General features: G+C 49.8%; 1 protein-coding gene and 1 long non-coding RNA gene across 3 annotated transcripts in view; one reads left to right on the plus strand and one right to left on the minus strand.

Moving 5' to 3' along the window:
• KCNH1 (potassium voltage-gated channel subfamily H member 1) overlaps positions 1-25,261 on the minus strand; it is a 306,029-nt gene that overhangs the window by 23,894 nt on the left and 256,874 nt on the right. The gene's annotated exons all lie outside the window — the stretch shown is intronic.
• On the plus strand, positions 8,129-17,701 carry LOC311607710. Its single transcript, XR_014782711.1, has 3 exons — positions 8,129-8,264; positions 9,486-9,580; positions 17,440-17,701. It is a non-coding gene; the product is annotated as an uncharacterized lncRNA (long non-coding RNA).

Consider the following 25,261-nt stretch of genomic DNA (forward strand, 5'->3'; position numbering starts at 1 on the left):
GCTGGTTCAACCAGCTGTTCTGCCTCAAAACTCTGCTCAAGTTGACTGATTCACACTGGCTTCTCTCCACTTCCCATTAAATTGCTCTGCTTAGAAAAACTGCCACTGAACTACATGACCTCAACTGCATGTAATTGAACTGAACTCTACTGTACAGTCTCCATGAACTCCTTGTGCGCTCTCTCTCCCTCCCTCCCTCCCCCTCTCTCTCTCCCCATCTCTCTCTGTCTTTCTCTCTCTCCCTCTCCCTCTGTCTCTGTGTATGTGTCTCTCTCTCCCTCTCTGTCTCTGTCTCTCTCCCCCTCTCTCTCTCTCTGTCCCTCCCTCTCTGTCTCTCTCCTGTCTCTCTCAGTCTCTCAGTCTCTCTCTCCCTCTCTCTCTTCTGTCTCTCTGTCTCTCTCTCTCTCTCTCTCTCACCCTCTCCCTCTCTCTGTCCCTCTCTCTCCCTCTCTCTCTGTCCCTCTCTCGGTGTGTGTCTCTCTCCCTCTCTGTCTCTGTCTCCCCCTCTCCCCTCCATCTCTCTCTGTCTCTGTCTGTCTCTCTGTCTCTGTGTGTCTCTCTGTCCCTCTCTCTTCCCCCTCTCTCTGTCTCTCTTTCTTTCTCTCCCTCTCTCTGTCCCTTTGTCTTTCTCTGTCCCTCTCTCTCTCCTTCTCTCTCTCCCTCTCTCTCCCCCCTCTCTGTCTCTCTCTGTGTCTGTCTCTCCCTCTCTCTCCTTCTGTCTCTCCCTGTCTCTCTCTCCCTCTCTCTCTCCCTCTCTCCCACCCCCATGCTCTGCTCTTAAGTAGCCTCTCTTTCCTGTCTGTTCTCTGAGGGTTGGATGTATCTTATCTCTGACTCATTCTGTCAGATCTTCAGATCTTTCTCTGATTCATCACTCTGTCTGTCCCTCAATAGATATTATTATTTTGGACTAAGGTGCATACTGAAGGCATGTCTGTATTCCAGTCAGATCACACAGGCCTAGGCCTTTGGATGTGATCCCATGCCAGAGCAGCTATATTGCTGGGGTAGAATTCTTCTACAGGAAAGCAAGCACATCACTCAGTATTTCCAACAATCCTTGAAACCTTCCAAACACTCATTTCCCCAATCTGTACACTGGGTCTATGTCTACTTCCCAGCGTGACTGTAAGCATGAAAAGAAAGGGTGTATGTGAGTGCCATATGCATGCGCTGCACACATAGTTAGCCTGCATGCGACCTCATTTGGGTTTTCTTCATGGGTGCTGCTGCTGAGGGCATAGAAGCTGCTTTCCTAACCTTGCCCTGCGCCATACATGCAAGGGCACACAGCAAGTGCCCACGGTAACACCTGGCTTTTACGTGTAATAGTCACTGTTCAGGTGCCCTTCCCTGAACTTTCATCTCAGTGTTTTATCACATTAGGGACCAGCCCAAGCCCCAAGCAGCACACAGACCAGCAGCTAGCTGAGCCAGGCAAGGAGAGATGGTGCTCCAAGATGAAATGCAGGAACGTCCCTGTCAAGTGGCAGCACTTTAAGAGATGACACATCACTCGGGAGCTATCACACACTCAGATGTTAGTTTAAGGAAGCAACACCCAGACAGGGAGAGGCGCCCTTGGCTGGGCAGACATTATAATGTAAGCCCCTTGGGTCAAGGGTGGGAAGCTTCTGGGGCCAAGTTTGAATGGAAAGGGTCCTTCCTGCCCTCAGCCAAGGAGTCTAAAGTCAGGATGACAGGCGGAGTAGCCTGCCCCAGGCCTCAATAGGGGGAGGGACCATGGCTTCCTGGTCATTAGGGTGTTTAGGTTATCATGTGAATTTCCAGTGGGCCTGACACCATCCTTCCGAGGCCACTCCTGTCTCTGATCTTTTGTTTCCTCCCCTGGCTAGAGCCATAAGGGGTCTCTACTTTCCAAAGCACCCTGTTCAGACAGTGGTGCCTCCACCCATCACTAGCAACAGACAACTGGCCTTTGCTGGTGTTTTCTGCTCGACAGGAGCCTGGCACACATATTGTCTCCTTTGGGACTAGGGTAGGAAGCAAGCCATCTTCCCCTGAACGAATACACAGGAGTCAAGGGGCAGGAGACAGGTCCCTGGATCCCATGGCCCCTTGCTTTCCTCTTTCTCAAAGTCCATGCCTTCAGTGGCCTTAACCAGCTAATGGTCAGCTGCATATACAAGTATCCACTTTTGTCTAATTAAATCCAATCTAGCCTCTCACTTCTTTCCAGACAGGAAGAGCAGCTGGTCAGGACCTGTCTTCCCACAAGTGATTAATCCAGAGCCGTCTCTCCACCCTGCTGCAGACCCCAGCTCCTGGTCTCCCCATGCTCAGCCAGGGGTTGGGACTTGGGGCAGAAAGAGGCTGGGGAGGGGTGGGTGGGTGGAGGCTGGAGGTGGCATCTGCTCTAGAGATGGGCATTTACTTCACTTGGAGAAGTTGTCATTCCCTCTCAGGCTGAGGGTAGAGGGATTAGAGACGGCAGCTGCTGAGGGCCTGAGAGAGGCAAGACGGGCCAGCCCCGTGGAGAGGAACCCTCTGCCCTAAGCCTTCCCTTCTGGGCTCTCCCACGGTTTGCAGCCTCCTGCTGTTCTTGCTGGAGCACCTGAATTGCAGAGAAGGTTCTGGGACCTCAGGCCTCTTCCTGGGGCTCTAGCCTCACTATAGTGACCTGTAAAGGTTTGTAACCAAACCAACAAAACCACTGGTCTGCAATGAGTGGGCTTTTGTTAACAGAGTGGTCTGTGTCAGTGATAAGCTCTTCAGTGGCTTCAGGGAGTCCTGCAGCTGGTCCAGAGATGCCCCAAAGCCACCCTGGCCCAGAGCTAGATACTGGTGGCCGCAGTTTCATGTGGCTCAGAAGGCAGAAGGCAAGCACTCAGGTAACGGGGCTCTGTGGCCCCAGGACCCTTGCTTCTCTCACTCCTATGCCACAGGACAAGCTTTTCCTCAGTGTGGAGTCAGCTCCAACTGCTCTCACCAGCCCCATGTGGAAAATGAGACTTGGACAGGTGAAGGCGCCAACTGGGGGCCAAAGATAGAGTGCTGGTGTCCAGACTCCATCCTTTTGCCCATCAGCATGGCTCCTCAGTGTGGGGAAACTGAGGCCCAGAGCAAGGCACTGATGCCCTCCAGCTTCCCAGACAGAAATAGGCATCCTGCCCTGGGAGCCGGATTCTTCTCACACAGCATTACCGGCTGGCTGAACCAAGCAGTGGGCAGTTCTTGTCGCCCGCCTTGGGCAGAACTGCTATTTTCATTTTGTTGATGAGGAAAGGTAGGTGCAAGGGAGTGCCAGCCAATGACAAGATACCTGGAGGGTTGGAGGAGGTCCTTGACTGTCCTGCTCTGTCATCTCATATGTGACAAATGTACTGAGCCCAAGTTATGCCAGGCCCCATGCAGAAGGTTGGGTACAAAGAAGAAAACTGCTCCCCATTTTCTGGGAATTCAGTCTAGGAAATAGCAGGTGTATCTGTGAGGGGTATACAGATGTGTGTGTGAGTACAGGTGTGTGTGAGTACAGGTGTGTGTGTGACACAGGTGTATGTGTGAGTACAGATGTGTGTGTGAGTTCAGGTGTGTGTGTGAGTACAGATGTGTGTGAGTACAGGTGTATGTGTGTGAATACAGGTATGTGTGTGTGAGTACAGGTGTGTGTGTGAGTACAGGTGTGTGTGTGAGTACAGGTGTGTATGTGTGAGTACAGGTGTGTGTGAGTTCAGGTGTGTGTGAGTACAGGTGTGTGTGAGTACAGATGTGTGTGAGTACAGGTGTGTGTGAGTACAGATGTGTGTGAGTACAGGTGTGTGTGTGTGAGTACAGGTATGTGTGTGTGAGTATAGGTATGTATGTGAGTACAGGTGTGTATGTGTGAGTACAGGTGTGTGTGTGAGTACAGGTGTGTATGTGTGAGTACAGGTGTGTGTGAGTACAGGTGTGTATGTGTGTGTGTGAGTACAGGTGTGTGTGTGAGTACAGGTGTGTATGTGTGAGTTCAGGTGTTGTGTGAGTATAGGTGTGTGTGTGAGTACAGGTGTGTGTGAGTACAGGTGTGTGTGTGAGTACAGGTGTGTATGTGTGAGTACAGGTGTGTATGTGTGAGTACAGGTGTGTGTGTGAGTACAGGTGTGTGTGAGTACAGGTGTGTATGTGTGAGTACAGGTGTGTGTGAGTTCAGGTGTGTGTGTGAGTACAGGTGTGTGTGTGAGTACAGGTGTGTGTGTGAGTATAGGTGTGTGTGTGTGAGTACAGGTGTGTGTGTGAGTACAGGTGTGTGTGTCCATGGCCATCTGTGTATGTGTAGGCAGAAGTATGTATGGGTATATGTATACAGATATGTATGTGTGTATGGCTGTGTGTATCTGTTTGTATGCATATGTGTAGGGTCTATATGAGCGTGAGTATGTGTACTTGTATGTATAATTGTATAGCTGTGTATGGCTGTGTGTATGTTTGTGGGGGTGTACACAGGTGTGAGAGTACAATTATGTCTATGTGTAGATGGGCATATGTGTATATATGTGTGGGTGTGTATATGAATGTGTATATTATATATATGTAGGAAAGATGTTTCATGTATATGTGAATACAGATATGTATGTGTTTGTATATTATGTGGAGGTGTGCATGTGTTTGTGGGTGTATATGAGCATGTGTGAGTATGTATATGTGTGTATATATGTATGTACACATAGGTATGTGTATATATGTGTATAGGTGTGTATTGTCTATATAGATGTGTGCAAATACAGGTATGTGTATATATGGCTGTGTGTACAGAAAGGGGCGTGAGGGGGTTATATATCAGTATGTGTGTACGACTGTGTGTATGAATGAGTGTGCATATGTATGTAGGGTGTACACAGATGTGTTTGAGTACAGGTATGTGCTTCTTTGTAATAAAAGGGTATATGAGTATGTATGTGAGTACAGGTATATATGTGTATGATTGTGTAGATGAATGGGTGTGTGTATGTATGTGGGGTTGTATGTGAGTGTGTATATATGTGCAAGTACAGGTATGTGTGTGTATGTGGGCTGTGTGTATGCACAGGTATGCGTATGACATATATATGGGTAAACATGTGTGTGTGCGTGTGTGTGCGTGCACACGTGTGCTTGAATGGGCATGCGTTGAGGTACACATGGTGACTGGTACAGAAAAGCACCAAGGTCAGATTCCATGTATATCACTGCTGGACCAACATCTGCAAGGGGTCTGGTAGGAATAAGTGCACCAGGCCCAGGATGGGTAGGGAGAGAAGCCAGGCAGACAGCAGGTGGGCAGGATCCCCAACACGCCCAGCGTTCCTGGCCCTCCACAGCACAGAGAACCAGGAAACCTATGTCACCAGTGGGTACCCATGAGTCAGCCTGTAACAAGCATTCATCCTGGCCTGACCCCAGTCTCCTCCCAGAGAGGGCTATTTACATCCAGCACTCTTGAAGGACAGGGATTGCTCAGCAAAAGTGGCAGCCAGACTCCGCTCTGCTCTTTAGAAAGTCAATAAAGAGGCCAGGGAGCTAGAGGTGCAGAGCTCAGTGTGTGTCCTCTGGGAGCTGCTGGCTGCACAGGGTTGTGGATGCATGGGGATGGACCAGGTTACCTGGCTGCAGCAGCACCCCAGCCAGCAGTGTTTCCTAAAAGCCCCCAGCCCTAGCCTAGATCCAAGCATCTGGTCCTGGGGAGAGAAGACAAGCACCTTCCCTGCTGCCTCTCGGAATGTCGGCTCAGCTATGCAGGCAAACTGCCAGAGCCCACAAACAGGCTGCTTTCTGAGCAGCCACCACACACCCAAGTGGGCCAAGGTACCAGGCTGATATGTGACCCAAGTCATGGCAACTCCCACGTAGGCACAATCATGTGTTGTACAGACACACGTCCAGGCCCAGACACCCAGCCTTTGAGGCCTTCCTCTCCACACAGACTCCACGTCCCTCTCCTACCTTCAGCCCATCTGGACCCTGCGCCTGCTTCCTTCAGCCCAGGCTGCTCCTGCCCTCAGCCCCCACCACAGACTCCAACCCTCCCTCTGCCACAGAAGCTTGAGGAATGCTCCTTCCTCCATGAAGCCTTCCCTGATCACTTCAGCCAGAAGCAGAACCCTTTTCAAACAGCTTCTGCTTTGAATTGCCTCTGACTAGAATATGTGAGCTCTTTCCAGTCTTTGCCAGCTGCCTGAGGCAGACACATGATGTATGTATTTAATAATGGTATAAGAAGGCTCTGAGGTCTGTTTCCTCATACAGGATTAATTTGTGCCTACATCTCCCACAGGGCTGAGCAGAATCCCTGGCATTCAGTAGGTGCTCAATAAAAGCAAAATCGCTGGTACTCAGTAGGTATTCAATAAAAGCAAAATCGCTGGTACTAAGTAGGTATTCAATAAAAGCAAAATCACTGGTACTCAGTAGGTGCTCAATAAAAGCAAAACCCCTGGCACTCAGTAGGTGTTTAATAAAAGCAGAACTCCTGGCATTCAGTAGGTTCTCAATAAAAGCAGAATCCCTGGTGCTCAGTAAGTGCTCAATAAATGTCTGCAGAATGAATGGACACAGCATTCTCAGTCAGATACGCGTCATGAGCGTGAGAGGCCTGTTTCTCCCCTCCTTCACTTCTTGTGGCTGGTGAGTGGACATTTCCGTATCTGCTTTGTAGTGAGTCACTCAGGGATATGGAAAATGCATGCAAAGAGGAAAGTGTCAGGGAGCCCTCTAGACGCTTCCTTCTCAGGGCCTGAAAAGCCAGATACCAACTACAAAGGCAGCATCCTCAGGGGACAAGTCTCTTGGAGGGAAGAGAAGAGACCCCTTCCTTCCTGAGCAAGCTTTGTGTGGACAGGAAGGATATTAGTTGAGGTTTCAAGGCACCCTGCACAACCCAGAGCTCCAGGGCTTAGTGTTCTCCCTCCCTCCTCCTCTCCCTCTCTCCCTCCCTCCCCCATCTCTCTCTCTCTCTCCCTCTCTCTCCCTTTTTCTGTCTCTCTGTCTCTCTATCTCTCTGTCTCTCTCTGTCTTTGTCTCTCTCTGTCTCTGTCTCTCTCTCTCCCCCTTTCTCCTTTTCTCTCCTCCCTCACACACACATGTGTATGTGCACACACACAAACATATGACCTATGACACTTTCTTCTCTGCTCATGCAAACTACGGCCACCCAGGAATCCTCAGGCCCACACAGCAACAGAATGCTTCCCTTCTGCTGCTGGATGTTTGATGGAACAGTAAACATCCCTAGACCTTGTATTTACACGGTAGCCATCATTAACCGTTCTCCTATTTATGGTTCCTGTAAACTGCCACTTTAAGCTTGTTGATTGCCACAGCTTGTGTGCAGATCCCTTCCTCTCTCCAAGGGGAACAGACAGCCTGGCTTTGTCCACCTGGCATCCCCTCTCCTACCAAGGCTCAAAGCCTGATGCTCAAGGCTGCAGGCTGAAATATAACATCATTTAGATTAGGGTGCCGCTCTCCTGGGAAGATATCCTGCTAGGACAGTAGGGACTTAACTGGTATGGTTGAAATATCCACACTCCCAACCTCCAAAGGAAAAGTCTCTGCTGGGTGACATCAAAGTCCCAACTGCCAATCGGGTTCCCATTAGCATGGCTGCATTTTCTGGACAGGGTCAGGGAGGCATTTTTAGTGGAGGCCCACAACACAGCTGGTATAATTTCATGGGCAGAGTGTGCACTGAGGGCACACTGTTGCCTCACTTTTATATCCTGGACAAAATGAGCCACCAAACACTCAAAGTGATACAGTGTGGTAGATGACAGTAACTACTTCATTTCTAAGTTCCAGAAAGTCACAGCTGCAGATTCCAGTTCCAGGCTGGCGCACCACTCACTTTTCTTGTCACTGGGACAAAACACATGACAAAACCAACTTAGTGACGGAAGGCTTGATTTTGGCTCACAGTTTAGGGGCTCAGGAAGTCATGGCCACGTGAGAGACAGTGGACTCACACCTTCTCCCCTGCACTGCTCAGAAAAAAAAGGTTTATTTGGCTTACAACTCCAGATCATAGTCTGCCACCACGGAGACTCAAGGCAAGAACCTGAAACAACCAGCCACAGCCAGCCACGTCACAGCCAGCCAGCCACATCACAGCCAGCCACATCACAGCCAGCCACACCCCAGCAGAGGGACACGAATGCATGCAGGCTTACTTGGCATCAGCTTGGCTTCCACTCCTGCCTAGGGAATGGTGCTGCCCACACTGGGCTGGGCCTTCCCCCATCCACTAACTTAATTAAGACAACGTCCACAGACATGCTCACAGGCGAGAACATGTGAGCAATCCGTCACTGAGGCTCTCTTCCTGGGTGATTCTGGGTTGTGTTAAGTTGACAGTTGGAGCTGATGTGAACCACAGGGTCTGCATCAGGAGGAGCTAACCTGAGCCACAGGGTCTGAGGTCAGGAGGAGCTAACCTGAGCCGCAGGGTCTGCATCAGGAAGAGAAGAACATATAGGTTCCCATGGGGAAGGTAGTAGTGGTGATGAGGCCAGAGTTCAGGGTAACACAGCAGAAACCAGTTCCTGAATCCCAACGATCCCTAGAAAACCAGCAGAATGGACAGACGTGGGGGATGGGAACCAGCAGCGAGCTTCTCCCTCAGCCATGAGAAGAAACCAACCATACAGACACCTGACCTTGGACGTTAGCCTCCCAGACTGAGACCACGATTTAAACGTCTCTGTTTGTTATAGAAACTGTAACAAATGAACCCAGACTTAAGAGGCGCCACACGTAGTTAAACTGGCTGAGCACCGGCCTTCGGGTTAGAGGCGTATATATTACTCGGGAGGCAGGGATGGGTGGAAGGATAGATATGGAAAAACGGTCGACACAAACAACTCCTGCGCAGGCAGCGTGAGAGGCTTTTCCCAGCCTGGGGCCCTCTGAAACCATGCAGGCGAGAGAGCGTTTGTCTGTTGGGTGAGCCTTAGGGAAATACCTTTCAGGAGACAGAGATGTGCACTGCACACTTGCTATGAAAGTTGGTCCTTGTGAGCATCCTGTGGGGCAGGTATCCTTAATCTTGTTTACAGAAAGAGGCACAGAGAAATTCCTTGTCTGAGGCTACATGGCTAGGGAACAGCAGGCCTTTTGTCCTCCTGGCCTCCTTTTTGTCCTGTCCTCTGTTCTACAAACCCTACTCATCCCATGGACCCCATGCTCAAATCGGTGGGCTCAACAGTCCAACATAGAGGTCTGTTCTGACATAGAAGGTGATGCGGGTCTTTGCCTCCTCTAGTTCAGGGTGACCAGGCATCACCTCGAGGCTTCTGCCCTCTGCTCCACAACCCTAACTTGCTCTCGTCAGGCTGTGGCCAGCAGCACCTGCCTCGCCATGTGCCTGTGCTCGCCAACACTCTGATCTCCTCTGGTCCCTCGCATGCATGCTGCCTCTGGCTCTGGAACTCCCTTTGGTTCTGTCCACTGCAGCCCTTGGATCATGGAAGTCAGCCTTGGCCCACTCTTAGTTAAGCCAATTTCTTTTTGTTCAGTCCCTCACCCTTTCATGGATGATGGAAGAGGCCAGCGTGCCTGTTGCTTTTTCTGAGGATTGCCACCTGGGCTTCTGCTGAGCTGTGCATACACTGTGGGTAATTTAGGCCTGGTGCCCTCTTTGGGGAGCAAGGCCTGGCTCCTCTCCATCTCCCTGAATTGAATCCCCATTCTAGGCTTTGCCTATTAGGGACGTTAGCTTTGGCTGAGAGCCTGTGGTACCTGGTTCATTTCCCTGCTGGCCTCCGTGACTGATAACTGGCTTTTCTTTAAACAATCCATAAAAACAAACAAGAGCATCTGTAAGCTGCATGTAAAACAGAGTGATGTGAAAGGAAGCTTCCTATTGAAGCAATACTCTTTGCCACACCTCATTTCCCAGCATGCAACATGCAGCCTCCCATTGGGCCAATTGGTGCTTTTCAAAGAAAAAGGCAGCTACTCACAGTCCCTCTAGGAAGCCTTCTCTTATCTCCCAGGACAACTCTATGTCCCCACATCCGAGGCCTCTGCTTGGCCTTCCAGTGGGTCTCACTGACATCTGTTTTAGGGCACAGACCCATGCACAGAACAGTAATTAAGACAGGCCTCCTTTGATGTACTAACATAGTCTATTTTCAAAGAGTGGAAAGTTCAGAAGGCAAATACTATAAAGTTCATTCTCTTCAGAACCCAGAAACAGCCCCATTTCCCGGGAGCTATAAGGTCTCACACACTCTCCTGGGAGGATGCTCACAGCTGAGCTGTGTCCATTAACACCTTCCTCCAACCCACAGCCTGCTCCTCTGTGGGAGCCTCTGGGAAGTGGCCTGATGTCCTCTAAGGGGTCCAAGGAGGCTGTGAGGGGGTAGGATGCTGGGGTGAGGGACCACATGGCAGACTGCATACAAATCCTCCACTGATGGCCTGCAGTCCTGTGCTCTTAGGGCAGGCCACTTAATGTCTGAACAGGTTTACAGTGTTCAAGGTGGTTCCCCGACAGCTTATGAACCACCAGGGTCACCAGGTAAATAAGAGACTTTATAGTGAGCTCTGTCCAGGACAGGGGCTTCTTCATTCCTTCCTGAGTTTTGTTCTGTGGGTTTTGCTTGTTTTACGGGTTTCTGCGTTTACCTGTGGCTGGGTGTTTCATGGTGGAACTAGTCAAATTGCTTGACACAAAACTCAGTGATCAGCTGCTGAGGAGTCTGCCCGAGTTCACACAGCAGCTCCTCAAGGGCCAGGGTCATAACTCAGGCACAACTCAGCCTGTCCACGGGTGGGTGGGCAGACACTGGGCTCTGTGCGCACTCAGGGGGTCCACACACCCTCCTGCACACAATGGGGTAGCTAAGTGGCCAGATACAAGATTAATTTAAAAAATCAGTAGCCCTCCTATATACAAATAATAAACAGGCTGAGAAAGAAATTAGGGAAGCTACACCCTTCACAATAGCCACAAATAATATAAAACATCATGGTGTAACTCTGACCAAGCAAGTGAAAGACTTGTATGGAAAAAAAAACTTGAAGTCTCTAAAGAAAGAAATTGAAGAAGATATCAGAAGATGGAAAGATCTCTCGTGCTCATGGATCAAGAGGATCAACATAGTAAAAAAATGACCATCTTACCAAAGTAAACTACAAATTCTAAGCAATCCCTATCAAAATATCTACACAATTCTTTACAGACCTAGAAAGATAAATTCTCAACTTCATATGGAAAAACAAAAAACAAAAAACAAAAACACGTCAGAATAGCCAAGACAATCTTGTACAATAAAAGATCTTTCAGAGGAATCTCCAGCCCTGAGCTCAAGTTGTACTATAGAGCAACAGTAATTAAAACTGCATTGTACTGGCACAGCAATAGGCTGGTTGATCAATGGAATCAAGTCCATAGAAATGGGCTCGTTGATCAGTGGAATCAAATTGAAGACCCAGAAATAAATCCACATACCTATGGACACTCGATTTTTGACAAAGAAGGCAAATCTATGCAATAGAAAAAGAATAGTATCTTCAACAAATGGTGCTGGACTACCTGGATGTCTACATCTAGAAAGATGCAAGTAGATCCATAGTTTTCACCCTGCACAAAACTCAAGTCCAGGTGGACTAAAGACATTAACATAAAGCCAGAGACACTGAATCTGTTAGAAGAAAAAGTGGGGAAGAGCCTGGAGCTCATTGGCACAGGAGCCAACTTCCTGAACAGAACACCAACAGCCCAGCCCTTAAGGTCAACAATTAACAAATGGGACCTCATGAGGCTGAGAAGCTTCTGTAAGGCAGAAGACACTGTCAATAGAACAAAGCAACAGCCTACAGACTGGGAAGAGATCTTCATCAACCCTACATGTGACAAAAGTCTAATATCCAAAATATATAAAGAACTCAAAAAATTAAACACCACCAAACCAAGTAACCCAAATAAGAAATGGAGTTCAGAGCTAAACAGAGATTTATCAACAGAGGAATATCGAATGGTTGAGAAACACTTAAAGAAATGCATAACGTCCTTAGTCATCAGAGAAATGCAAATCAAAATGACTGAGATTCCATCTTACACCCATCAGAATGGCTAAGATCAAAAATTCAAGTGACAGCATATGTTGGCGAGGATGTGGAGAAAGGGAAACACTCTTTCATGCTGGTGGGAGTGCAAACTTGTATAGTCACTTTGGAAATCTATCTGGTGCTATCTCAGAAAATTGGCAATAGGGCTTCCTCAAGACCTAGCTATTCCACTCCCTGGAATATACCCAGAAGATGCTCCAGCACACAACAGAGACGTATACTCAACCATGTTCATAGCAGCCTTATTCATAATAGCCAGAACCTGGGAACAACCTGGATGTCCCTGAGTCGAAGAATGGATAAAGACCCTGTGGTACATTTATACCATGGAATACTACTCAGCTATCAAAAACAAGGAAATCCCGAAATTTGCAGGCAAATGGCTGGAACTAGAAACGACCATCCTGAGTGAGGTAATCCAGACCCAGAAAGATACACATGGTGTATACTCATTTACAATTGGACACTAGCCCAATTGTCCTCTGAGCGTCTACATTCAGTGGGGGATTGTGACAGATGCTGAGACTTCCTATTGGGACTCCAGGTAAGAGTGGTATGGGAGAATGGGGAAATAGTAGCATCCAGAAGGTCTAGTAACCCTACAAGAAAACCATCAAACTACTGTGCCAACCAAGGACAATGCACACAGTAAGCCTAGACCCCCTATTCAGATCTAGCCAACAGACAGCGCATTCTCCACAGTTGTGTGGAGAGCAGAGACTAACTCTGACATGACCTCTGGTGCCCCCTATTTGACCTCTTCCCCTTGGTGAGGAGGCCTGGTGGCACTCAGAGGAAGGGGAAGCAGGCTATCCAGATGAGACCTGATAGGCTGTGATCATATGGTGGGGGAGGAGGTCCCCTTCTGTCACAGGCCTAGGGGAGGGGAGTAGGGTGAAAGAGGGAGGGAGGAGGAACAGGAAGATACAAGTGAGTAGATAACAATTGAGATGTAATCTGAATAAACTATTTAAAGAACATTTAAAAAATAAAAAGTTAATGTAAAAAAAAAAGTCAACTCTGCTGCACTGACCACACCCCAAGGGCACGTGAGCCATGCGGAGGCTTCACAGTGCCGAGCAGCAGCACAGACGGGCCCACTGGACACTGCCAGTTTGAAAGGTCAGCCCACAAGAAATGAGGGGCCCCCACTTTCAGGAAATGAAGACTGCTACCTGTATCTCATGGCTTACCATGCGACCAAATTCAAATTCTGGAATGACGGTGTTCCTTTTCTTGTCTGATTAAAGATGTGGAACAAGGCAGTTTCTTTCACCCTTGGAGAGCAGTTCTGGAACAATCAGTTGCCTCACAATGTGGTGGGTGGGCCTAGTGACACAAGGAGTCAGCAGCCCACAAGCTCTTTCCCTCCCTAGGAATGCACGTGTCTGCGTGGCCTTTTCCTCTCATCCTTTCATTCCTCCTCAGCGTGGGGCAGGCAGGGCTTTACCTTCTCACAAACAGGAGTCACGCCAATGCCTTGCGAACCCCTCCACAGCAGGTGGGCATGCTCTGGTCAAGCAGGTAGCAAACTGCTTAGTGGGCACAACGGACGCAGCAGAGAGAGGACAGAAAGTGTCGGGAAAATTAAACTAGTTGTGTCATTTAGAATTTACAAAGAGACCAGCGGTGTGTGGGAAGCAGAGGATGGAGGAGACTCAGGGATTCTTCGCATTCTTTTGACCAAAAACAGAGGAGGGGAAAGAGGTGGTCCCAGAGGTGGCGGAGAGGGACTCCGGAGACGTAGAACCTGAGTGACAGTTGACATTGTCCCAGCTTGCCAACAAAATCCTAGTCTTAGAGCAAGGAAGTTGCAATGGTTAGTGATGTCAGCTTGACCGCCCAGAGTCACCAGAATCGCAGGATGTCGGGGGTGGGGAGGGTGTATCGTCGCTGCTTTAACTGACCTGGGAAGACCCGCCCACGACGGTAGCACTTTTCCCGTGTGGGGATCCTGGACTGCACAAGCGGTGCATGAGCCAGAATGAATGTTCGCCCCCTTATTTTATCAAAGCATTGGGAAAAGAAACTAAGATAGAAACGGAGGTGTAACTGCGCACCGTTGAAGAAGACAGGTCTAGTTCCTGGACTGGTCAAGGTCAAGCCAGCTTGGCGGCCATCTGATGAGGAAGACATGAGGGCTGTGTGGCGAGGACAGGGCATAAAAGTCATTAGGGCAGAATTAAAATCCTGTCTGAGGGGTTAACTCGAAACTTGCCTGCCTAAATGATCTGTAAATATGACCGGCCCTTCCTACCCCTCCAGCAGCTTTGGCCATGGTCTTGCTATAGCCGTCTCCACACCGCAAGCTCTCCTTGGTGGGGTCTCTGCTATGGGGACCCCAGCCTGGGCAAAGGCAGCAGAGCGTGCTCCTGGCCAGGGATAGAAACAGTGGTAGGCGGTTCCCCCTGCTCCTCGCCATTGTCCACGAGAGTTGTGCATCCCGCAGCAGTGGGAACAAGAGAACCAACAGAGCCACACTTGCTGCCACAAGGAGTGGCTGTGACACTGATGGTGCGTCTTCTTTCTGTACACTCTTTCTTATAGTGTTGAGGATCCGCACCACCTCTCTGGGACCTGCAGAGCCAGAGGGCCCCAAGGTACACACTCCTCTTATGGAGTTAGCACTCAGTGATCCAAAGAGTGCGCGTACAGGAGCGCTTAGCATGTGGGCGTTGCAGCAGGAGCCAGGCCGACCCTCCATTCACGCTCATGTTCTCTGGCCTGTATATCAGGGCAATTCCCCTGCCTCAGGTTTATACACACAAGAGGCGATACATGCTCCTGGTGTCTGCAAGCTTTAAAATTTCCCCCGAAGTTCAGGCCCCACGGTGCTGGCTCTTTGCCCTGCCATGGATCTCGCCTGATGATCAGAGTGGTTTTGAACTCTAATGAAAATCCTACGGCAAGAGCACAACCCACAGAAGCCGCCACCGGCTGTCTGAGCACTCAGGGCTGTGAGTTAATAACACTTTTAGATCTTTAAAAACGCATTTTTCTCTGGAGGTACTTCTGAGTTGTTCTTGGAATAATGAGCTTCTCAGTGAGACTCTGGGATTTGACGGGAGCCCTTGTGGAAGCACACTGCTGGACAATCCTCCCCTCAGGGAGGCGCTTCCTGCTTTCCTCAGAGGCCTCAGAAGCCATACAGCAAGGAGCTGTCAGGACCTCAGTGACATCTGGGCCATCCTGCTGCTACAATGGCAGGCCACAGGTCGGCACAGCTCCTGGCTCTAAGCTGACTCTACTAAGCTGGTCTACTGAAGGTGACCTCCCCACACTGCCTCCCTCTCTTCACTGCCAATCAGAGAACTCAGTGCCCAGAGAATTCCAGCCCTACACTTAAGCAAGCAGCTGGGCTGAGCTTCACAAAGACAGAAGGAAGGCAAGTGCCCCAGGGCTGGAGCCCAATAGCTCAGTCCCAGCAGCTACCCTGGAGCTGTAGCTAAGCCATCTGCATACATGCAGTTTCAAAACCCTGGCGAGGAGTGAAAGGTGAGGGGCAAAGGGCCCTCCTAAAGGGGGAGTCTGTAGAAGGAAGGGACTATCACTATTCCTCTGAAGGTTTCCTGGGACCCCCCCCCCTAGGGCTGTTTTACAGTAGCATTTGCTCTTCCGTATGCTCACCACTCTCATGGGTGCTTGTATTGTACATTTTGAGGCATGCCTACCTCCCGCATTATTCGGGCATTACCAGCGCTGGGTTTCCTCCTCTAAGTTATAAGGGAAGCTCACAGGAAGCCTATGAATACCCTGCAAACAAGACCCAGGGCAAGGGGGCCGCTCTGTGCCTTGGGGAGCAGGGGTCAGAGGTGTGCAGGTACAGCCTTAATGACAAAAGTAACATCTGCCCTCCACCAGTCCTTGCTCTCCTCGCCGTCCATGACACCCATCCTTAGCCTCATTGCCTGGAATTACAATACACAATTTTCATGGTTGGTTTCTCTCCGGCTTCCCCTTGTTTAGCTCAATGTGTGAACTCAGTAAATGAGATGAAATGGATGACTACCCTAGCTATAAATTATTTTTAAATACTTTTGAAGTAGTCCAGGAAGACCCAACAATTTAAGCCCAAGAGATGGGGGGAAAAAGTGATTTAATTTACATCATGATAGGGGACTGCTTCCCGGAAATCCCACTTTTGGCTCCAGCCTCCTCCGTGTGAGCGACTCACGGCGATCTTGGACACGTTCCACACTGTCTCGCTGGGGTTAATGTGCTTCTGTTTCCTGTCAGTCCTCAGCAAAGACAACTTAACCTGATAAAATCAACACCCGTTTGTGGAAATGTAAACAGACTCCTGAAGGACACACAACTGTAAGCGGAAAATTCATCAGTAAAGATGTTTGATCAAAGTATTTAAGCAAGCAGAGACGATCAGATAGAAAACCTCCAGAGGAAATCAGCCTGGCCTCACCCAGAGGCAGCGTCTCCCAAAATCTCTTTCTTCCTTTCAAAAAAACAAATGAGATACTTGACCTTTTAAAAAAACAACTTGAGATTTAGATAATATGCTATACACAGTAAAACTAGTCTCTTGTGGTGGAAGCTATTGATTGTCAGCCAAGCAGGACTGAGACTCATTTAGGAGTCAAAACTCTGGACCCATCCGTGAGGGACTCTGTAAATCGGGCTAAGGTGGGAGGACGCACTCTAAATGTGGGCAGTGCGTTCCACAGGCTGGAGTCAACACGGGAAAGCTGATGAGCACCGCGACCATGGCTCTGCCTCCTGACTGGATCCAATGGGACCAGCTGCCTGCCATCAAGACTTCCTAGAAACCTACAAGAACAACATCGTGATGGGTGGATTGGGGCCCAGGGGGTCTGCTCAAACTGTTGCACTAACCAAGGACAATACAAGTAGTAAACATTGAATCCTTACTCTGATCTACCCAATGGACAGGGCATTCTCCACAGTTATGTGGAGAGCGGGGACTGACTCTGACATGAACTGCCCCATATTTGACTACCTCCCCTTGGTGGGGAGGCCTGATGGCACTCAAAGAAAAAATAAGCAGGCTACCAAGATGAGACTTGATAGCCTATGACCATATAGTGGGGGAGGAGGTCCCTCTTGGTCTTAGACCTAGGGGAGGGGAAATAGGGTGAAAGCAGGAGGGAGGGAGGAACGGGAGGATACAAGTGATGGGATAACAATTTAGTTATAATCGGAATAAATTAATAAAATTAAATTTTAAAAAAGACTTCCTGCTTCAGACTGTGAGCCTGAATAAGCCTTCCTTCCTTGAGTTGTTTGTGTCAAGTATTTTGTCATAATAGCGAGAAAAGTAACGAGGATACCATGTATCCTTTAGCCATTAAAAAAAAATTACTTTGTTAGAAGGATCCTGATAGATCTCATGGTGGTCAAGGTTAAAAATTTTTGCTATAGGGGCTGCCACTGTGACCCACCCCAAGAGGCTACACCCACCTGGGGAAAGAAGAGGAGAAGAGGCCTTCCCCAGGAAACCTTTCCCAGGAAGAACAGAAACACCCGCTCCCCCATTGTTTAAAGTAAACTTTATCGGTCACCCTCATGACCTCATCAAACAATGAAAGTCCATCTGATGCCAGAGTCTGGGGACTGTCACTCAATGTGCTAAGCAGCCTAAAAAAGCAAAGGCAAGGTTTGCAGTCCCTGAGCGCCTCTGGCTTCTGCTTCCTGATCCCTTTAAGCTTGAAAGGCAAAAGATCAATAGTTCTCCAACAAAGAAGACGGACAAGGTAGGCATCCACATTAAAAACAGTCCCGAGCTTGCAAGGCTAACAAGGGGCTCCTGTGAGACCAAGCAGAGTGGAGATATCCTGGGGCCGTGGTGGTCCACGTGCAGTCCTCACGTGGACAGTCCTGCGTGGGTCCCTACCAAGGATTGGCTCCATGCTCCACTGCATTAGCCACAGCGTCATACTCTCTACTGCAGTTGGGGGTGGGTCAGGCCTGTGTCACCCACAGGAAACTCAAGGTCACCGGTGAGAAAACTCAACTGCGACTTCATCTTCAGAGACGTGGTCAAGACGGCAGATACTGCTTACATGCTGTATTTAATTGTCACCAGAGTGTAGGTTTCATATCTAAATTCTTAGTTTTCAAGCAGGGAGAATTGAGACTGAGAAAAGTTGGGTGATTCTTCCAAGGGTGGTTCTTATAGTGCAGTGGTTTCGCCTAGGTGTGGCTTAGAACCTTAAATCACTGTGCCCAAGCCATGCCCCAGCCCACATGTGTCAGGATCGCTGTGGTAGCGTGTGTTTTAAAGCTTCTAGGTGGTCTCAATGCACGACTGAAGGACACTGAGCTGGTGCCTCCAGGCCACTAAAGAAACACCCAGAGACTTAGTAAAATATCTCAGCTAGCTTTCCTGCTGGGTGCAGGCCAGAGCAGGCAACTCACTTAGTAGGATGCTCACTTTCTTTATGAATGGGAGTTAAGCATCCGGAACAAAAAACAGAATGCACAGCCCCTGTGAACAGGATTTGCGGACAGCCAGATTCTTTGTGCCTGCCTGCGTGCCTGCGTGCCTGCGTGTGTCCATGTACTTTTTGTGTACAAGCATGGAGGTGAGAAGAGGACATAGGGTCATTATTCCCTTGAGACTGGAGAAGACCCTCCCCTATGTGGGTAAGGTGGCTCAGGGATAAAGGTTCAAGAAAACAACAACAACAAAAACGGAGTTGCTTGCCTGCCTGTCTTTGCTTCTTGCTGGTGAGTGCATCTATCTTTTTGCTGCTGCTGCTGCTGCTGCTGCTGCCCATGGCTGGATGGCCTAGTCTCACTCTTACTCATCTCGAAAGTCCTGCCTGATGGTCTCTTGCTACCTTCCGGGGCTCTCAGCAGGAACATTTATTCTCAAGGACATCTCATGTCTCATCTATTCAGACAGACAGGCCCTGCTGCCAATTCCAAAGAACACACCGGCTAGCCGTGCCCATTTTCTAGGGCAAAATCATTGGAATTGAATTGAAATGATGTCTTCCTCTGGCTGCTAGGTGGAACAGAACATCCTATCTCCCTAGCTTTTCCTGTCATGAAGGAATGGACAGAAGGCAATTTTCCCTGTTAAAATGCCCGCTGCTCTGAGGGTGGGAGCCTCCCCAGCGGTGCTGACTCAAATACAGTGGTTGAGACGTAAGAGCTAATCACACCTGATCAGCCCCTCGTTGGCATCCATGAACTCCTTCAGGGCAGACTGTGGCTTCTAACTGCATCCTGGCCTCTCTGACTAACGGTCACACTCATGAAGCCTCTATAGCAGAGGCCAACTCTTCAGGATGTCCAGAGATACCCCAGACACTTTCACTGAGCCTCATCTCTATGTTACCTGCAACACCGAGCGAAACACCAAACAATGTCACACCTTGATCTAATGAGCACCCAATCACTGTAAGCCAGTGTGAGGCCGGATGATGGGATGGACCTGGCCACCCTGTGAGGAGGGAAGAGTGTGGAGGATGAGAGGAGCTTGCACAGAGGCCTCAGAGAGAGTATGAAGACGTCTGCATAGCATCCATGATTACTCTGACTTCATTCAAAAGTTCCATGTGGCTTTGAAGGTCCTTTAAAAATGGCTGCCTGGACCTTTCCCTCCCCAGGCCACTGTGCTGAGTCTCCACCGCCATGCGCACTCAGTCAGGCCGCGTTTTCTGCATTGCTTGGGCCTGGGTTTGTCTGTCTGTCACCTCTGTCTATTGAGTGTCTTCTCAGAGGACTAATGCAAGTGTCATGTTTTCTGTGAGGACCTCCCGCCTGCCAGGGCTGTATACATCTTGTTCCTAGTGTTTGGCAGGGAGACGGACTCTAAGCCTCCTCTTTACAGAGGAGCGATAGAGCAAAGCAACAGCTCAGAATAGTGTGGAAGGCAGACTCGTCAGTCCAGGCTGGTAGGCTGGCAGGCGCCAGTGCCCAGCTCCTATGGAGGCTCAGGTGTGATTCAGCAGGTACAGTCACCAGTGTGTCTAGGAAGAGCAGGATCAGATGCTTGTGAAGAGGACAGAGGAAACCCTGCCAGCTTGTCATCTGGATGCAGAAGTGTCAGGGACCTTGGTTGGGAGTGTCTTGAATCACCTCAGGCAGTCTGGCTTCACTCTCTAGGTCCCTTAGACCCCATGCTGGAAAGGCCAAGGCCAGCTCACGTCCAAGTTCACAGCAAAGAGGGGCACACTTTTCAATGGCCAGAGCCCTAATTCTTTTATCCAAAACATGCACCCTAAAGTTTATGTTAATGACAGGACCTTCAGATACATACGGGGTGATTAAAGACACGGCTTTGACAAAACCTGCTTATTGGCCGCGGTGAACCCCAAACAGAGTCAAGGGGAAAAGAAACCGAATCTTTCAGAACCATGGACAGTGCTGGGGCATTGGTGGTGAGAGCTGTTTCCCTCTACACATTTAAAACTGCAGCCCTGGAGCTCTTCCTCAGTCCTAGGGAAGGGGTGCTGGGCATGGGGACTCTCCCTATGTCCTCCACTGCGGATGCAAAGAGCTAGTGGCCCTTCTACACATACCTCCTAGCTGTGACGAAAAGTCATGACCACTGAAGGAAGTCAGGGCAGGAACCCAGACAGGGCGGGAACATGGAGGCAGGAGCTGATCCAGAGGGCATGAAGGGTGCTGCTCACTGGCTTGTTCCCCATGGCTTGGTCAGCCTACTCTCCTATAGAACCCAAGACCATCAACCCAGGGATGGCCCCACACACAGTGGGCTGGGCCTTACCCCACCAACAACCAATCAAGAAACTGCCCTGCAGGATTACTTACAGCCTGATCTTAGGGAGGCATTTTTCTTAACTGAAGTTCCATCTCTCAGGTGACTTTCCAGCCCTAGAGGGGACACGGTACACACTGAACACAAGGTCCACAGGATACCACCCCAGCAGCATGTGAGAGCTCATCACAGTGTAAACAAAGTCCTCCAGGGATAGGGGCTGGAAGGTGCCTGCTCTCAGTCACAGCAAGCCACACACTTACAAGATGGGTGACTTGTCCCTCTGGCCAAATTCCGATGAGCCCTGTCCTCAGACACTGTCTTGGTGCCTTTTCAGACCCCGTAAGCTGAGGCCACATAGACCACGGGGGAGATACTTTCACTCTGAAAGCCTGGCGCCTGAGGAATCCATGTGACTAGAAGATGCAGGGGAGGGGGGGGTGAACGGGCTCTAAGATGAGGCCATGGAGAAGGGCGGGGCTAAATGAAGAAATCACAGGGTCCAGGAAGCAATTCCCAAGCATGCATTTGAAATAGATTTCTGCTTTGCTGGCTTGCACATTACAAATTTCTCTCTGCTTCTCTCTGTATCATTAAATTGAAGCAGGGTAAGAAATAGCAGCGATCATGGATGTGAGACACATGGGCACAGAGTTGCTGTGCATACACACACATGCAAACTTCCCACTTCTCTCTTTTTCTTCAACACACACACATACATGGCGGGGGTGGGGGGGCAGTTGCATTTGGTGTTAAGCACTTCATCAGAAGGAGCCAGAGAAAATATATTCACTAAGGAAAAGCAAGCTGTGGCAGACAACCCCTGGGCCTGAGTAGCAAGCTCAGAGCCCTGCAGTTCACACAGGCCCATCTAAAGACTCATAAATAAAACACTGCTGCATGAGAACCAGGGGCTCCTGAGAGAAGGTGCACAGTGGAGGGAGCATGGCTTGGGGGGCGTGGCTTGGGGCGTGGCTTGGGGCATGGCTTGGGGGGCATGGCTTGGGGGAGAACTTGCATGAGACTGTAGGGCTTTACTGTATTTGGCTTACACTTCCAAGCCACAATTCAGCATTGAGGGAAGTCAGGGCAGGGACTAAATCAGAGACTACAGACAAACGCGGCTAGCTGGCTCCTTTGCTGGCTGCCTCAGCAACCTTCCTCATGCAGCCCAGGCCCACAGTGGGCTGGGCCCTCCCACATTAACCATCAATCAAGATAATCTCTTACAGACAAATCAGTCTGACTGCGGCAACTCTTTAGTCAGGGTCTCCTCTACCCAGATGACTGCACACTGCGCCAAGATGACAGCACAAAGTAACCAGGACACCCTCCTTCACAGATAAAGCTGGATAAGTAAAGGAAATCAGCCGAAGACCAAAGATCTGAGCTTAGAGAGCACCCGCCCCTCAACTCTCCTCTATGATTTATTATTGAAAACTCCTTGCTCTAAAATCACGTTCTGTGTTTGTGTTTTCCAAAAGAACGGTAGCGCACAACAAGATTAGAGCATCAATTCCCACCAAGTTCTGGGGGGACACCTGGCCTGCAAGCGGCCTGGCGTGTTTGCCATGGGGAGGGTGGCATCTAGAGTGGAGAGCAAGCACTGCCTTAGGCCAGGCAGGAAGATCAGACTCAAGTGCTTTTCTTTCTAAACAGCAAGTTCTACGGGCTTCCAGAGGGACAAATTCAGGGCTGAGGCCCTGGGTGTCAACAAAAGGCTTGGTTAGGTCGGAAAGAGCTCGGCTGTGGAAGTGCATGAAGCTTATTGTGGACACGGGCACAGCCATGTCAAGGACCCAGACGCCTCAGGCTGGTGGGACTGGGAGCCATGGCAAAGCCTTCCTGTGGCCCAAGTCCAAGACTCCACCCAACTGACCAGTGCGTGTAAACACTAGCAACCGCTAGCTCTTCCTTCCGGATGCTGCAAGCTGAGAGTGTTCCTGACAGAGACCTCACACCAAGGCTGGTCACCGCCTCCTCTGGCTTTGCTGTACGTGCAGCTTCTGTTGTTCCTTCACTCCGGTGTCACCTCAGCTAGGTTTCCAGGACCAAGCCACACAGGAAAAAGCTTTCACAACAGGACTCCAGGACACCTGCAAAGTGACTTGCTCATTCTTCTTCTTTATCTCTTTTTCCTGCGGCGGCTTGGTCCTGGGAGCCCTCTAAGGTAAGGAATGCCCCCCCCCACTCAGAAGCAGTTGCATGGTGACCTGTCTCACCCTTGACCTCTGACTCCCTGTGGTTTTGAACATACCTGACCAAAAAAAGGTAAAAGTTTCTGTTCACTTTGCCTTTTTTAACTTGCTCCAATGCAGCTCCCTGGTGTCTTACTGTTTGGAGGGAGTCTGGGCACCATGTCATGACCTTGTAATCCCTGCACTGGGGTGGTGGAGACAGGCAGGTCTCTGAGGCACCTGCCAGCCTGCCCTCTAGGCCAGTGAGAGGTCCCATCTTCAAACCCAAGGTGTGCAGCACCTAAGGAAAGACATTCAAAGCATCCCTCTACTGTCTACAGACATGACTGTGCACAGCACCTGGGCACCTGCACGTCCACGAACATGTGCACACATGCACGTCCACGAACATGTGCACACAGACCCACACTCTCCTTTCTCAATAATAATGAAATGTGGACAGCTGGTTCCATGGCAGGGAAAACTGCCAAGTGACCAGAGAATGGGGCAAGGCTTTCAGAGTTGTCCCTATACTGTTACCTCCTGAAGCCTTCACTCTGCAGCTCACTGCAAGAATTTTAAGAGGAAAAATGAGCTGAAATAGTTCTGGCTTTTCCAGTGCCTCTCACCATGGCTTCCCATGAGAGACTGTTTGCAGTTACAGCAACCCTGTGCCCACAGCTCTTCACGGAGTCTATAACGTGCTATTATTCTTGCTGTCTTGGGTCCACTGCTTGACACAGGCCTCTCTGCCACCACCGTGACCAGGTAGGTAGTGTTGAGCCGGGATCTGTTCCCAGGACACAAGGCATGCAGTCTGTGCCTTGAGCCAAGTGAGGCCCTCACAGCGGCCTACCCACTGAACCTCTCATTCTGTTACATCCTCCCTCACCACAGAGGCTTCTCTTCAGGAAGGATGGTGTGTTCTAGAAAGCCAGGAAGTTAGCAAGAGAACATTCACAAAAGAGAGCATTTCTAGAAATGCCACAAGTTCTTTGAAAAACATGAGTTGTATAAGTGTAGATTGCAAATGCACACATATAGCCCATCTGTTCAAACACGCAGCCTTAGGGGACTCGGAGAGCATTCCTGGGCAAAATACAGAGCTTACATATGGTTATGACCACACTCCACTACTTGAGCAAGGAAGAAGAGTGATGAATGTTAAGTGTGCCCTAGCCAACTCTTCCTCCAGCCTGGCAGAGTATTCACCAAGGATCTACGCTGAGGCCAGGGCATGCCTTTCACCTTGGCCACTTATGGTCCCAGCTCAGTGTCCACTCGTGTGGTGCTGGAGCAGAAATTCTCTCACGTGACCCATGGACACTGTCCCATGCAGGCACAGCAACACCCAAGCACCTTGGATAGCCATTTAAGAGTGTGACATTAGATCAGAAGGGGCCCGGTCCATCTCTGCCTTAAGAGCAACACTGCCTACTGGAGCCTCCAGCACCAACCCACCTCTTGGATAGGTGAGTGGCTGAAGACAGATGCGAATGCATCCTAAAGCCAGCTGGAACTCCCTTTCGGCTTCTGAATGTCAGCTCTCAGTGCACACTTGTTCTCCACACTGCCCATTGCACATCCACAAACTTGACTGTCCCAAAGTCTTGATCAACTCATTAGCAATTACATGATTTCAGTAGTCACACCACAGCTGCTGCTCAGCCACACACAGGCAGTCCTAGTGCCACACTGACAGCTTCTCTCCCTCATACCAGAGCTACTGATGAGGACACCTCACCACTGCTCGCTCCTACCAGGCCTCAGGCTTCCAGTCTTGCCCTACTCTGCTCTCAAAGGAGCTGCAGTGGATCATTTCAAGATAAGGGACATCAGTCCTCATCCCAGAGGCATTCCACTTTGGGGTAAGAGGCGTTGTCCACTTGCTCTCACCCCTGGCCTTCACGCTACTTCTAGGCTCAGCTGCTGTATAAGGCACCTGGCCCAAGCGGTATCTAGAACCTGCTCCAGATCACATGATTTTCTTTCTTGCCTTCAGGAGGCCATAGAGAGCCATGCAAATGTCCAAAGAGATCCTGCCAACTTGGCAGACGCCAACTGACCCACGGGCATCCTCTGCTGGGCTGGCACTGTGCTGTTTTGCCGACATGACCAGGCTTGTTATCACTGAGCACAGACAAGTGGGGTCAGAGACAAGGAAGAGCTGGTAAATCTCATCAGCTGCCTGGGACACGCACTCAGTTCTAAGTAAAAAACGCCTGTAGCTTTATTCTGAAACTGGCCAGAAGGCTTCAGCCCAAGCATTTCAGACTTAAAACCCCTGCAAGTGTGGAAGTGGCCAGCAGGAAACAGAGTGGGTCAGCACCCTGGA

The sequence above is a fragment of the Acomys minous genome (genome assembly GCF_964271855.1).
Source record: "Acomys minous genome assembly, chromosome: 1".
Taxonomy (NCBI): Eukaryota; Metazoa; Chordata; class Mammalia; order Rodentia; family Muridae; genus Acomys; species Acomys minous.